The 12206-nt window shown below is 51.2% G+C and overlaps 1 protein-coding gene across 4 annotated transcripts in view; it reads left to right on the plus strand.

The window, feature by feature from the left end:
• Positions 1–232: 232 nt before the first annotated feature.
• Positions 233–12206, plus strand: part of LOC137618667 (zinc finger protein ZFP2-like) — a 155351-nt gene continuing 143377 nt past the window's right edge. For 2 of the 4 annotated variants that reach the window (XM_068348806.1, XM_068348803.1), the window contains exon 1: positions 233–364. The gene's annotated coding sequence lies outside the window, so the exon portion shown is untranslated. Of the gene's footprint in view, positions 374–12206 lie in introns of all 4 variants that reach the window. The other 2 variants (XM_068348804.1, XM_068348807.1) reach the window with 2 other exon arrangements.

The following is a 12206-nucleotide window of genomic DNA, read 5'->3' on the forward strand; positions in this document are numbered from 1 at the left end:
TATTCCTCATCAAATATTAATATCTGGCATCGTCGTTCAATTAGTTCTTTGTGTATGTTACATAAGATTGTTCATAATTCTGATAATTCTTTACAATTAGATCTTTCCGGAGAGTTTCATCGAGAATTTAACTTTTTATAGAATCGCCTTGACAAGTTCCCGGGCAAGATGGCTGTCGTCTACACGTTTCTGGAACGGTTTATGCATCTATTATGGTAGGGTATCTATGAATTTTTATGTCATCCGAATCAGCTGATTCAAAATGTAAATAAACAAACCACTCTTCTTTGTCTGTCCTGTTGTGTTCGACAAGGCATTTCATTATGGGAAATTTACTTCGAACATTTTAAGTATAGTTTAAAAGGTATTTAAGGTAATTTTGTAATCAGAATAAAGATATATTGCAATAGAGTAATGTACAATGAACTGGCTTTTTAATTTCTTGTGTTCAGGCTTACATTAGAGTGACGATGGTGGACATATTTATGCCAAAGAGATTTGAGTGTATGGACAAGATATTGGTGCATTTATTGTACCTAAGGTCGAAATGTTGTCTCTTCCTTATCTGTAATTTTGTGAGGTCACATTCAAGCTACAATCTCTTCAAACAGTTTTATGTTTGGTCAACTCAATTCTCCCCCCCCCCCCTGACATGCAGACCTCAAAGGAGTGTTGAGTAGGTCATATAAATTCTTACATCAAGTAGGTTATTTAAACAGTGGCTTTTGCGTAAAATGTTTTGAAAGTCACTTTAGATTTGTACCGGTAATTTATCCGTTTTGGCTGAGAGAATGATTGTGATTTCTATGAATAATGCTCTTATTTTATGTTACAATGCTGTATGGAAGAAATAGGGGTGAATGTAGGTCGCTGGGACAGGTGTAAACTTTCTTGTTATTTGTTACATCGATTTTCTTTATGGGGAAAGTTTTGTTTATTTTGGCTCAAAATAAGATATGAAGCTAATTTTACCATTTACAAAATATTATGATTTAGTGTTACCTTGCTAGTCGTAAAGCCAGTTGGGATGTAATCACAGAGTTGAGACTTGCTAAGAATACGGCTTTCTAAATTGGGGGGAGTAAGGATATGGCTTCTAGGCTATGTTAGGTTAGATAAGTTTAGGTTAGGTGGTGTTTTTGTTTCTCTTTAAAAGTGTGGGTTTTCAGTTATAACTAGAAATTTTACACCCATTCTGTCCCAATGAATGACAAAGGCTCCAAGAAATATTATTGCTCAAGAACCGTTACAATGCGTAGAAAATCTCTTGATTCAGTTAAAATAATGTAAATAACTCATTTGAAATAAATACAACTGTAGTATTACTGTCATAGTGAATTTTGCAGTTTGTAGGATTAGTACATATATCTTTAATTGTTAGGTTATGAGTAGGGTAGGTGAGTTAGGTTGCTAAGGTAAGGTTAAGTTAGGTAATGGTAGGTAAATTAAGTAGATCCTACACTGTATACAAACTTTTACGTTCATCACTATAAGAGAAGAAACCAGCTCTAGCTTACATACGGCTATAAAACTTTTAATGAGGTGTAAACAACTGCTCGGTTGTTAACCAGGGTGGTACTTACTTACTTTTAGATTTATTTGCCTTATGTAAAACCAGGGCTTATGCATTGGCAGCCTGTAGTGCCAGAATGGTAGCATGGAGAAGCACTGCCTCCACCCTCCCTCACTCATACCTTTCTCATTTTCCATCTCAGCTGTGGTCGAGAACCGATGTCTCCTTCCACATTAACTTACCTTGGGTAAATATTATAAACTTTCCCTTTTGTCTTTTTGGGTGGAGTTTCGCGTGAAAGTGCAGCATGCGCATTTGCCCAGGCAAGGGTCCTGCGCCCAGGAGTACACGGACATGGGCTCACCATCTTTATCCTGTGTGCAGAGGACACTAATGCATGGAGACTTCCCCTTGCTCAGTGTGTAAGGAGTGGCCATCCTCCCAGTGGGAGTGGTTTGGAGGAGGAGGAAGAAGAAGACAAAAATGAATTCTTTGCCTTTGGGTCTTCCTTGAAGTCAAAGAAGTCCCTACTTCTCTTCCTCACCCCGCCTTTTTGACTCCTCTTGATCGGTCTTCTTTGGGGAACGGTCGAGTGTGAGTGATGGCCGGTTGACCTGGCCAGGTTGTATCTCCACCCCCTACCCTAGTGACGTAGAAGGAACAGCCACCCAAGGGGAGACCTTGTCTCAAGACGTCTTGCGTCTGCTGTGGTCGTCCATAGGACTCTGGTCTACCCTCTAAGGACAGGTTACTGGAAGTGTTGGCGAAAGGTGCCCAACGGGAGAAGATTTCCGCTCCTTAGGTTCTGCAGGGTGGTTCTCGCTAGAGTTCTCCTTTAGCACTTTCTCCTCCTGAGGTGGAAGCGCTTGCTAAGCTTACACAGCTGATAAAAAATTTTGAATCTTCCTTCCCCTTCTGTGCTTACCGTCCCTCCAAGGTATGTTGGCCACTCTCGCAAATGTGCGAGAGGTTGCCTACACCAGAATGTTCTACCCTTGTGGGAGTGAGGAAGCAGTAGCACGTTTTTTCCATAACTGGAATACAAACCTAAGCTATTTATCTAGGGGAATTACTTTCAGAGAGGTGGGTCACAAAAAAACACCATTTGTTCCGTAACTGGAATCCAAACCTATGCTATTTTTTAGGGGTTATTACTTTTAGCAAAGCTGAAATGATGAGCCATTAAAATTCAGCGAGGGTTAACTACCCATACCACTAGTTAGTGGGGGCAGGGGGGGGAGCTTGCTACTGCTCCCACTCACACACCGATGATTTAGCTCACTTTGCTTTTGGCTCGGATTGTGTACGGTCGTTGCCGTTCCTCATCCTTCGCTGTTATAATTGGACTGCCATTAATCTATTTGTGCTTCCTCTTAGTATTAATGTGTGTGTGTTGACTTCTGCGACCATCAGCACCTGCCCAGGACTTGATGGCCGGCCCTGTGGAACCTTCATGTCGGCCTTGGAAACTGATCACCACACCCTTTTTCCTGCCTGCAGAGGTCAACGGTGTGATAGTGGTAATCAGTGTGTTGAGTGTTGGGAGTGGTCTGCCTCCCAGTGGGAGAGGTTTGGACGACAACGGAAAAAGTCTAAAGTCTAAACGGGATTTGTTCCGTAACCAAAATACAAACCACGCTATTTGAATAGGGTACAGTATTACTTTCGGCGTAGCTGAAATGACGAGCCATTAGAATTTTAACGTGGGTTTACTACCCCCTCGCTAGTTAGCGAGGGGGTAGGGGAGGGGTAGCTAGCTACCCCTTCCCCCTCACACACCGGTGAACTAGTTCTCTTTGCTTTTGGCTCGGGTGATGAACAGACGTGTTTGCTCCCACCCTCGCGTATTGACAGCCTTAATCTTTTTTTTTACTTTTTCTTTCAGTTGTGTGTTTGGAAGTTGGCCTCTCTCTTTATCATGCGGAAGTGCCCCGGATTACCAGACCGCCCTTGTGGGACATAAATGTCGGCGGTCGAGACGGACCCTCACACCTTGTATCTGTTCTGCAGGGGCCAACGGTGTGATAAGGATAAAGTTTGTAGTGAGTGCAGGGAGTGGTCTACCTCCCAGTGGGAGAGGTTTTCCCGGCGCTGAAAGAAGAAGTCCAAGCGGGATCTTTCTCTTTCAAGGATCTCCTTGAAGAAGGAAATTTCCAAGGACTCTTCTTTTGTTACCTGAACCTCCTCCGAAGCTCCCACTCGATCGGTCTCTCCCGAGAGGCCGTCGAGTGGTAGCGTAGGCCGTACTTTTGTTGACCAACCTCGGGGTTCGGGAGAGGGAGTTGCCTCCCATAGCGAGGCAGCTCCTCCTCCTCCTCTGGGGGAGGATTTATCTATGAATGTTGCTAATGATGATTTGTGCAGCTTTGGGCTTCCTTGGGGCTTAAGGGTTCGCCCTCCAGGGGAGCCCTTTTGACCTTATCCAGCTGTCAAATAGTCGCCGGTGATAGCGGAGGTTGACCCTCTGTTTATCGTCGACGTTGTTGTGGCAGAAGCTTCCGGCGAGTTGGGTCAAACCTCTGCCTTGGGTGCTGATGTTGCTGAAGGCTTGGTTCCCCCCTCCGAACATCCTTCAAGGGAGGAGCCAAGTCCAACGGTCTCTCCTGCAGGTGATTCTCCCTCTCGGGAAAGTTCACTAACAGAGACTCCTCTTCGGAGGACTGACGATGGTGTTCCTGATGCCCCCTGAGGACGTATCCGACACAAGGCTCGTCTTCCTCTTCGCCGTAGAGGCCTTCCTTCTCTCCACAGGGGAGTTAGGAGGCGCCTCTTCGGCTCCTCGCCCTCGCAGTCCCCCACAGAGGATCCTCCTCGCCGTGCTTTGACCGTTGCAGCTGCATCACTGGACCTCTCTGCAGATCATTCGCGATCTCCTTCGCCTGCCAGACCTGCTGACCTTCCTTCTCCGTTCCTGGCAGCTGAAGCGCTGTGGGTGCCCACGCACCCCGTTATCCAACGGGCACCGGTCCCTTCGGGGCAAAAGGGGCTTTCTCACAATGTGAGCAAGTCCCTTAAGTGCCAGGTATCCCTTCCGCGCCCATGCTCTCCTGCGCGCTCGCGCGTAATTGCGCGCAAGCGCTCGCCTGTTCCTGATGTTCCTGAGACAACGACCCAGAGACATCCTATGCCAGGGACAACGTGCCAGCGATCTCCTGCTGCAGAGTCGACGTGCCACCGCTCTCCTGCTCGCCAGTGCTCACCTGCGCGCCAGCGATCTCCTGTACGCTAGCGATCTCCTACTCGCCAGCGCACATCTGCGCGCCCTGATCCTGTTATGCGCTATGCGAGCCCACAATCTCCACCTCGCCAGCGCTCTTCAACTGCTCGCCAGCGCGCGCCATCGCTCGCCTGCGCGCCCACGATCTCCAGATCTGAGCACAGGAAAGAGGAGTTGTCCTTCGCCTTCTCGCCAGCGATCTCCTGCGCGTCCTCGGAACTCGCCCACCCGTCAGCCCTCGCCTGCGCACCATCGCGCGTTCCAACCCCTACCGTGCGCCCTTCCAGAGGCTTCCGAGATCCTGCGCGCCCACGAGCAGTCTCCTTCACGCGCTTCCACGCTTGCTTGTCCTTCTGCGCTCCCTCTGTCTTCATCAGACCGCGCGCCCACGCGCACCATCTCCTGCGTGCCATCACTCCCTAGCACTCTCACGCGCCCACGAGCCTGCTCGCCGTAGATCACCTACGCGCCCACGCGCACTGTCACCTGTGCGCAGTCGCTCACCTGCGCGTCCTGCGCGCCATCACTCTCCTGTGCGCCATCGCTACCCTGCGCACCATCGCTCGCCTGCGTACCATCATTCTCCTGCTCGCCAGCACTCGCCCGCGCGCACGCCCATGTGCGCTAACGTTCGCCCGCGCGCGAACCTGGGATTATTCCCTCGCGCGAGCCCAAGCGCAATTCCCATCGGGGTTCCCGAGCGAGTCTTCAGGAACGGGAGCAGCTAGCTTGTCTTCACATCCCCCCCCCCCCCCCCCCCCCCGCAAGCGCAGACCAGCGTGCTCGCAGGAGGAGGGGAGATTTTCAGATAGGTCCAGGCACCCATCTTCTTCCCTTTCTTTCCAGGCAGGCCATGTTGTAGTCTCCACTCCAAAGGATCGCCCGAGAGTCTCTGACACTGCGTCTGTCAGTAAGCAGCCATGGTTTGAGTCCCTTATTAGAGCTGTTGTCCAGGCTTAACTCTAATTTAGGCCTCAAACCAAGGGCAGCTCCGACCCCACTGAAGAGGAAGAGAGGAGTAGAGGTCGTGGTGACTTCTCCTCCGGTCAAGCTGGCTCCTAAGAAGTCCGTCAGGAAGGCTCCTTCCTCCCTCAGACGTTTTCTCCATCTCCTGTGGACGAGGATTTTCCGTCCTCAGGGGAGTCTACCGAGGTGAGACCTTCTCCCAACGCACCAATGGAAGCAACCCCACCTCGAGCAGGAGAATCGTCCCGTGTGGGGGCGGAGAAGAGCCCTCAGACTTCGTTGCTGGAGTCCTGTATCCCTCCTAGGAGGGAACCGAAGGACTCGAAGACCATCCCGAAATCTTCTTCCAGGATTCGACCAGAGCCAACGAGACCCGCGGAGAACGTCCACGTGTCCCCCCAAGTAGAACATTTTGGGACGGGAGACTTCGCTGTCAGTTCTCCAGGGGGAGAGCAGCAAGAGTCGGAGCATGCCTTCTGGCAGATCTTGACTCTGATGAGGCATCTCAACAGGTTCCCGGACCCTGAGATTCCTCCTCGTGAGGGCAAGGACACGGTCCTGGACTGAGTCTTTGGCACTCAGAAACCCACTAAGGCCAGTGTGGCTCTGCCCTGGTCCCAAGGGGTGAAGAGTGCCAGGGATAAGGTTGAGGGCCAGCTCTCCGAGCTTGCCTCCTCCAGCCGTTCCACTGCTGGCAACAAGCTCCTCCCGACTCCTCGTGTCCACCAGAGGAGGTATTTTGAGATCATGGAGGAGTCTTACCAAGGGAGTCCCTCTTGAGAGACTCTCTAGCTGGCAAGTGACTTTCTCGGCAACAGAGATCCTAAACCAGGAGAAGGTCGTGAAGTGTGCCATGCAGGCTACTTCGTGGCTGGATGTCTGGTTGGGGTCTCTGGGCCTCCTTTTGCGATCCGAGGATCTGTCCAAGGAAAGCACTAGGAAGGCCCTGGAGACCTTCCTCCTCTCGGGCACCCGCACCATTGAGTTTCTGGCCCACCAAGTCTCGAACTTGTGGGCCAATTCGATCTTGAAACGACGTGATGCGGTGGCAGAGAGGTTCCATTCGAAGGTCTCGACCGTCGAAGTCAGCAAGCTCAGACACTCTTCTCTTATGGGAAAGAACCTGTTTGAGCCCAAGGATGTGGAACAGGCAGCTGAGAGGTGGAGGAAATCCAATCAGGATTCTCTCCTCCAAAGGGCTCTCACAACGAAGCCCTACAAACCTCCAGCACCTCAACAACAACCTCGCCCGTCCAAGACGACGAAACCGGCAGCGGCAGCGAAGACGACGGTGTCCAAACAGAAGCCCTTTCCTGTCAAAGACAAGAGGGGCAAAAAGTCCTCCAGGGGAGGCAAGAATCCTAGGGAGAGTGGCCGAGACCGCAAACGCTAGGATTGGCAATCCCCCTGCGTGTCCACCAGTGGGGGGATGCCTGCAAAGTTGCGCAATCAGGTGGCAGCAACTCGGGGCAGATTCCTGGACGATTTCTGTCAGGGATATCGCATCCCGTTCACAACATCTCTACCTCCCCTGACAGCGAATCCAGTGTCGTTGAGCTCCTATGCCATGGGATCGGCAAAGGGGCTAGCCCTATGGGCAGAAGTCGAAACCATGCTAAAGAAGGATGCTCTCCAAGAGGTCATCGACGGGTCCCCAGGCTTCTTCAGTCGACTCTTTCTTGTAAAGAAGGCGCCTGGAGGCTGGAGACCAGTCATTGACCTCTCAGCTCTGAACAGGTTTGTCAAACAAACCTAGTTCAGCATGGAGACAGCAGACACGGTCAGACTTGCAGTGAGACCACAAGACTTCATGTGTACACTGGATCTGAAGGACGCGTACTTCCAGATCCCAATCCATCCGTCTTCAAGGAAGTACTTAAGATTCAGCCTAGACAACAAGATCTACCAGTTCAAGGTGCTGTGTTTCGGTCTCTCCACAGCACCTCAGGTTTTCACCAGAGTGTTCACCCTGATCTTTTCGTGGGCACACAGGATCGTCATCCGTCTCCTCCGTTATCTGGACGACTGGTTGATCCTGGCAGACTCTTAGTCGACCCTTCTTCAACACCGGGACAAGCTTCTGGGACTTTGCCAAGATCTAGGGATCATGGTAAATCTCGAGAAGTCTTCCATCTCAATGACTGGTATACCTAGGCATGATTATAGACACCAATCTCCACAAAGCCTTCCCATCAGACGACAGGATAGCAAGGCTGAGGAGGGTCGCAGATCCTTTCCTCAGACGAGAAGAACTCCCAGCCCAATCGTGGTTACGTCTCCTCGTTCACTTTTCCTCTCTGGCCCGTCTAGTTCCAAATGGGCGCTTCAGGATTAGATCCCTGCAATGGCGACTCAAGTCCCGGTGGAATCAAGGTCACGATTCCCCGTACGTTTTGGTCTCTATGGGTCCTGCGGAACGGACGGACCTTCAATGGTGGGTGACAGACAAAAACCTCCGAAAGGAAGTGGCTCTTCTCGTCCTCCCCCCGGATTTGATGCTGTTTTCGGACGCCTCAAAAGAAGGGTGGGGGCCCACGTTCTGAACCACAGGACCTCAGGCCTATGGTCAGAATCAGAAAAGTGCCTCCACATAAACCTGCTAGAGATGAAGGCCGTCTATCTGGCACTTCAACAGTTCCAACAGTACCTGGCGGGTCACTCCGTGGTGGTGATGAGCGCCAACACCACAGTAGTGGCTTACATCAACAAGCAGGGAGGTACCTTTTCACAACAGCTATCCCATCTTGCAGTAGAGATACTGAGATGGACCGAAGTCCACTCGATTCCACTATCGGCTCGCTTCATTCCGGGCAAAAGGAATGTGCTCGCCGACAGTTTGAGCAGAGCTTCGCAGATAGTGAGTACCGAGTGGTCTTTGGATCCTCTAGTAGCCAAGAAAGTCCTGACTTTGTGGGGTTCCCCGACGGTGGATCTGTTCGCGACAGCCTTGAATTTCAAGCTTCCACTGTACTGCTCCCCAGTCCCGGACCCCAAGGCACTCTGGCAAGATGCCTTCCAACAACGGTGGGACAACATCGACGTTTACGCCTTTCCCCCGTTCCGTCTGATGAGAAGGGTGCTCAACAAGACCAGAACATCGGTCAACCTGTCAATGACCTTAATAGCTCCGCTATGGCATCACGCAGAGGGGTTCCCGGACCTTCTGCAGCTCCTGACGGAACTCCCGAGAGAACTCCCTCCTCGACACGAGCTACTCAAGCAACCACACACCAACATCTTCCACAAAGCCGTAGCATCGCTGCGGCTTCACGTCTGGAGGCTATCCAGTATCTCCTCACAGAGAGAGGTTTTTCGCAACAAGTTGCGGAAAGGATGTCTCGACACCTGCGAAAGTCATCTGCAGGAGTCTACCAGGCGAAGTGGAGAGTCTTCTGTGGTTGGTGTCGTGGAAGGGCTATCTCTCCACTCGATGCCACTATTCCAGCAATAGCGGAGTTTCTTGTGTATTTGCGGGAAGAAATGCGCCTTTCAGTCTCGGCATTGAAAGGCTATCGCTCAGCCTTAAGTCTTGCCTTCAGGCTAAAAGGAATGGACATTTCCTCCTCGCTGGAACTTTCTCTACTCATACAAAGTTATGAACTTACCTGCCCTCAGTCGGAAGTGAGACCTCCACCATGGAACGTGGTTCGAGTCCTCAGGGCTCTTAAGATACCTCCGTTCGAACCATTACGCCAGGCTTCAGATCGCCACCTTACTTGGAAGACGATGTTCCTACATGCTTTGGCCTCGGCCAAGCGAGTCAGCGAACTTCATGATCTCTCGTATGACATCGCCCATTCAAGGGGATGGGGGGAGGTAACGTTCAGGTTTGTCCCTGAGTTTGTAGCTAAGACTCAAAATCCAGGAGTGCCGGAGCCCCGGTTCGACTCTTTCCGGATTTTGAGTCTCCGTTCAGTAAAAGATGACCCAGATCATCTCCTACTGTGCCCAGTAAGGAGTCTGAGGCTCTATCTTAAAAGAATGGCTGCAGTTCGTCCTCGAGTGTAAGCATTGTTTGTGAGCACAGGACGGACAAATAGGAGGGTCACTAAGAATACTATCTCAGCATGGAATCGCAGGGTCATCCACCATTCCCTGAAATCAGACCCTCCTCCGTCACGTCGCCCTAGAGCACATGATGTCAGAGGCATCGCTACGTCCCTGGCATTTAAGAGAAACTACTCAGTGACGCAGGTTCTACAAGCAGGGCTTTGGAAGCGTCAAACGACCTTCACAGCCTACTACCTGCAAGACGTGACCCACAGGAGGCTCGATACATTCTTTATCGGCCCTGTTGTGGCTGCACAACAGCTGGTCCAAACCTCAAGCTCCTTAATGGACAAGTAGCAGAAGGTTGAGGGCATTGTTACCCGGTTTTAGTCTGCATGAATGAAAAGGTATGCCTGGCCCTTATTCTTTTCTTCATCCTCCCCTCTCTTGGGAAAGCAGCATCCTGGGTTCTCTGCACAGCTGACCTCAAACCACTGCAGGTAAATCATGCTTCCTTGTGTTCCTAGTATTAAGATAATACTGTCGCGTTCCCCATACCCTTATGAGGTGGTATTGGGAACGTCCTAACCTAGAATTCCATCTAAAGGACTCCAGGTAAACTTCCTAGGATGAGTCACACTTCATTCCTTCACACACAAGCTTACGTAGGCCGCGATCCTTGCAGAGCAAGGTACTTGCGAGGTGCAGGGACTCCTTATCTTGAGTTCTACACACTCAGATACTGAGTCCCCGGGTAGAAAGCCAAAGCCAGTACTGGCTGGGACTTACCACCTTCCTAAGGGTTAAGTCACCCTATTTAAATAGCGTGGTTTGTATTTCGGTTACGGAACAAATGACAAATTCGTAGATAATTTGCATTTTTCCTAACCATACAAACCTTAGCTATTTAATCAAACTTGCCTGCCAGCCCTGTCCCCCGGGAGAAGTCCTACCTCTAAGCAAAGTGAACTAGTTCACCGGTGTGTGAGGGGGGAGGGATAGCTAGCTACCCCTCCCCTACCCCCTCGCTAACTAGCGAGGGGGTAGTAAACCTTCATTAAAATTCTAATGGCTCATCATTTCAGCTATGCCGAAAGTAATACCCTATTTAAATAGCTAAGGTTTGTATGGTTAGGAAAAATACAAATTATCTACGAATTTGTCATATTTCTCTTTTGAAGTTTCCTTCGAAGGGGAAAAAACCCAAGACCTCTTCTTCTGTCTTCCAACCTTCCTCTGAAGCTCCTACTTGTTCGGCTTCTTCCGAGAGACCGTTGAGTAGTAGCGTGGACCCTTTTATTTGTGGCCAGCCCCAGTCCTTGAGAGATGGTGTTGCTTCCTCGAGAGATGGTGTTGCTTCCCCCTAGCGAAGCGGCCCCACTTCTTCCTCCCAGGTGAGGCCTTGTCTATGTCTTCTGTTTTGCAGGTGTGATCCTCCTTTTGGCTTCTGGGTCCACCCTCCAATGACTCATCCCTCGAGATACGAGTGTGCAGCTGTTGTCGACATCGGAGGTGGATCCTCTTGCGCTCGTTGACGTCGGGGTGTCAGGGGCGTCTTCTGTGGCTTCTGCCGATGCCCCTGCCTCTCCAGACTCTCCAGCTGTTGCTGCCAAAATAGTTTCCCCTGTTCCTGATCATCCTTTGAGGGGAGAAACTTAGTCCTTCGTCTGTCTCTCCTGCGAGTGTTTCTCCCCCTCGTGGGAGTTCTCTCCTAGAGACTCTTTTTCGGAGAACTGCTGCTGCTCATGGTTGGCTTGCTAATCCAACGGCCCCTAGAGGGAGTCTCCGTCGCAGAGCTTGCCCTCTGCTTTGCCTTAGGGAGCGTTCTTTGCCATCAGTGAAAAGGCGCCTATTCGGGTCCTCAGCCTTGTCATCGCAGCCATCCCCGCAGAGGAGTCTCCGCTTCAGTGGTTTCCTGGCCCTCGACCTTCTCCCGACGATGCTGCTGCTAGTCCTCAGACTTCGGTCCAGGACTCTTCAGTAGATCGCTCGCGATCTCCATCGGTGGACGTTTAGCCCTTCCAAAGGGCACATCCCAGTTTCTGTTTGTCGTACCGGCCGATCTGCCATCCTGCTCTCACCGTTTCTATCTCCGGTACAGCCTCCTAAGGCCCTACCAAAGCGTGCATCTGTACGCCAATGCTCTCCTGCTCACCAGAGCCCTGCAGTGCACCAGCGCTCACCAATATCTCGTCAGCGCCAGCCTGCTCCTTCATGCTTTCTAGAGCGCCTAAGCTCTCCAGCTCGTCAGCGCTCTATAGTGCTTCGGCGTTCGCTAAACCTACAGCCTTCTCCTGCTCGTCCTCAGCGCCCTTCAGTGCTCTCTAGCGCAGCCTCGCCGTTCCAGGGAGTAACGTTTGCCAGCTTGCCAGCGCTCACCAGCCTATCTACCCTCGCCAGCGCAACTGCACTCTCCAGCCCGAGCTCGTCAGCGTTCCCCGGCACAACAGCGCTCACCAAAACCTGAGTGCGCTCCTGCGCAATCTCGGTCTCCGGCTCTCCAACGCTCTCTTGTTCCAC

Source organism: Palaemon carinicauda, chromosome 25, assembly GCF_036898095.1.
Source record: "Palaemon carinicauda isolate YSFRI2023 chromosome 25, ASM3689809v2, whole genome shotgun sequence".
Lineage (NCBI taxonomy): Eukaryota > Metazoa > Arthropoda > Malacostraca > Decapoda > Palaemonidae > Palaemon > Palaemon carinicauda.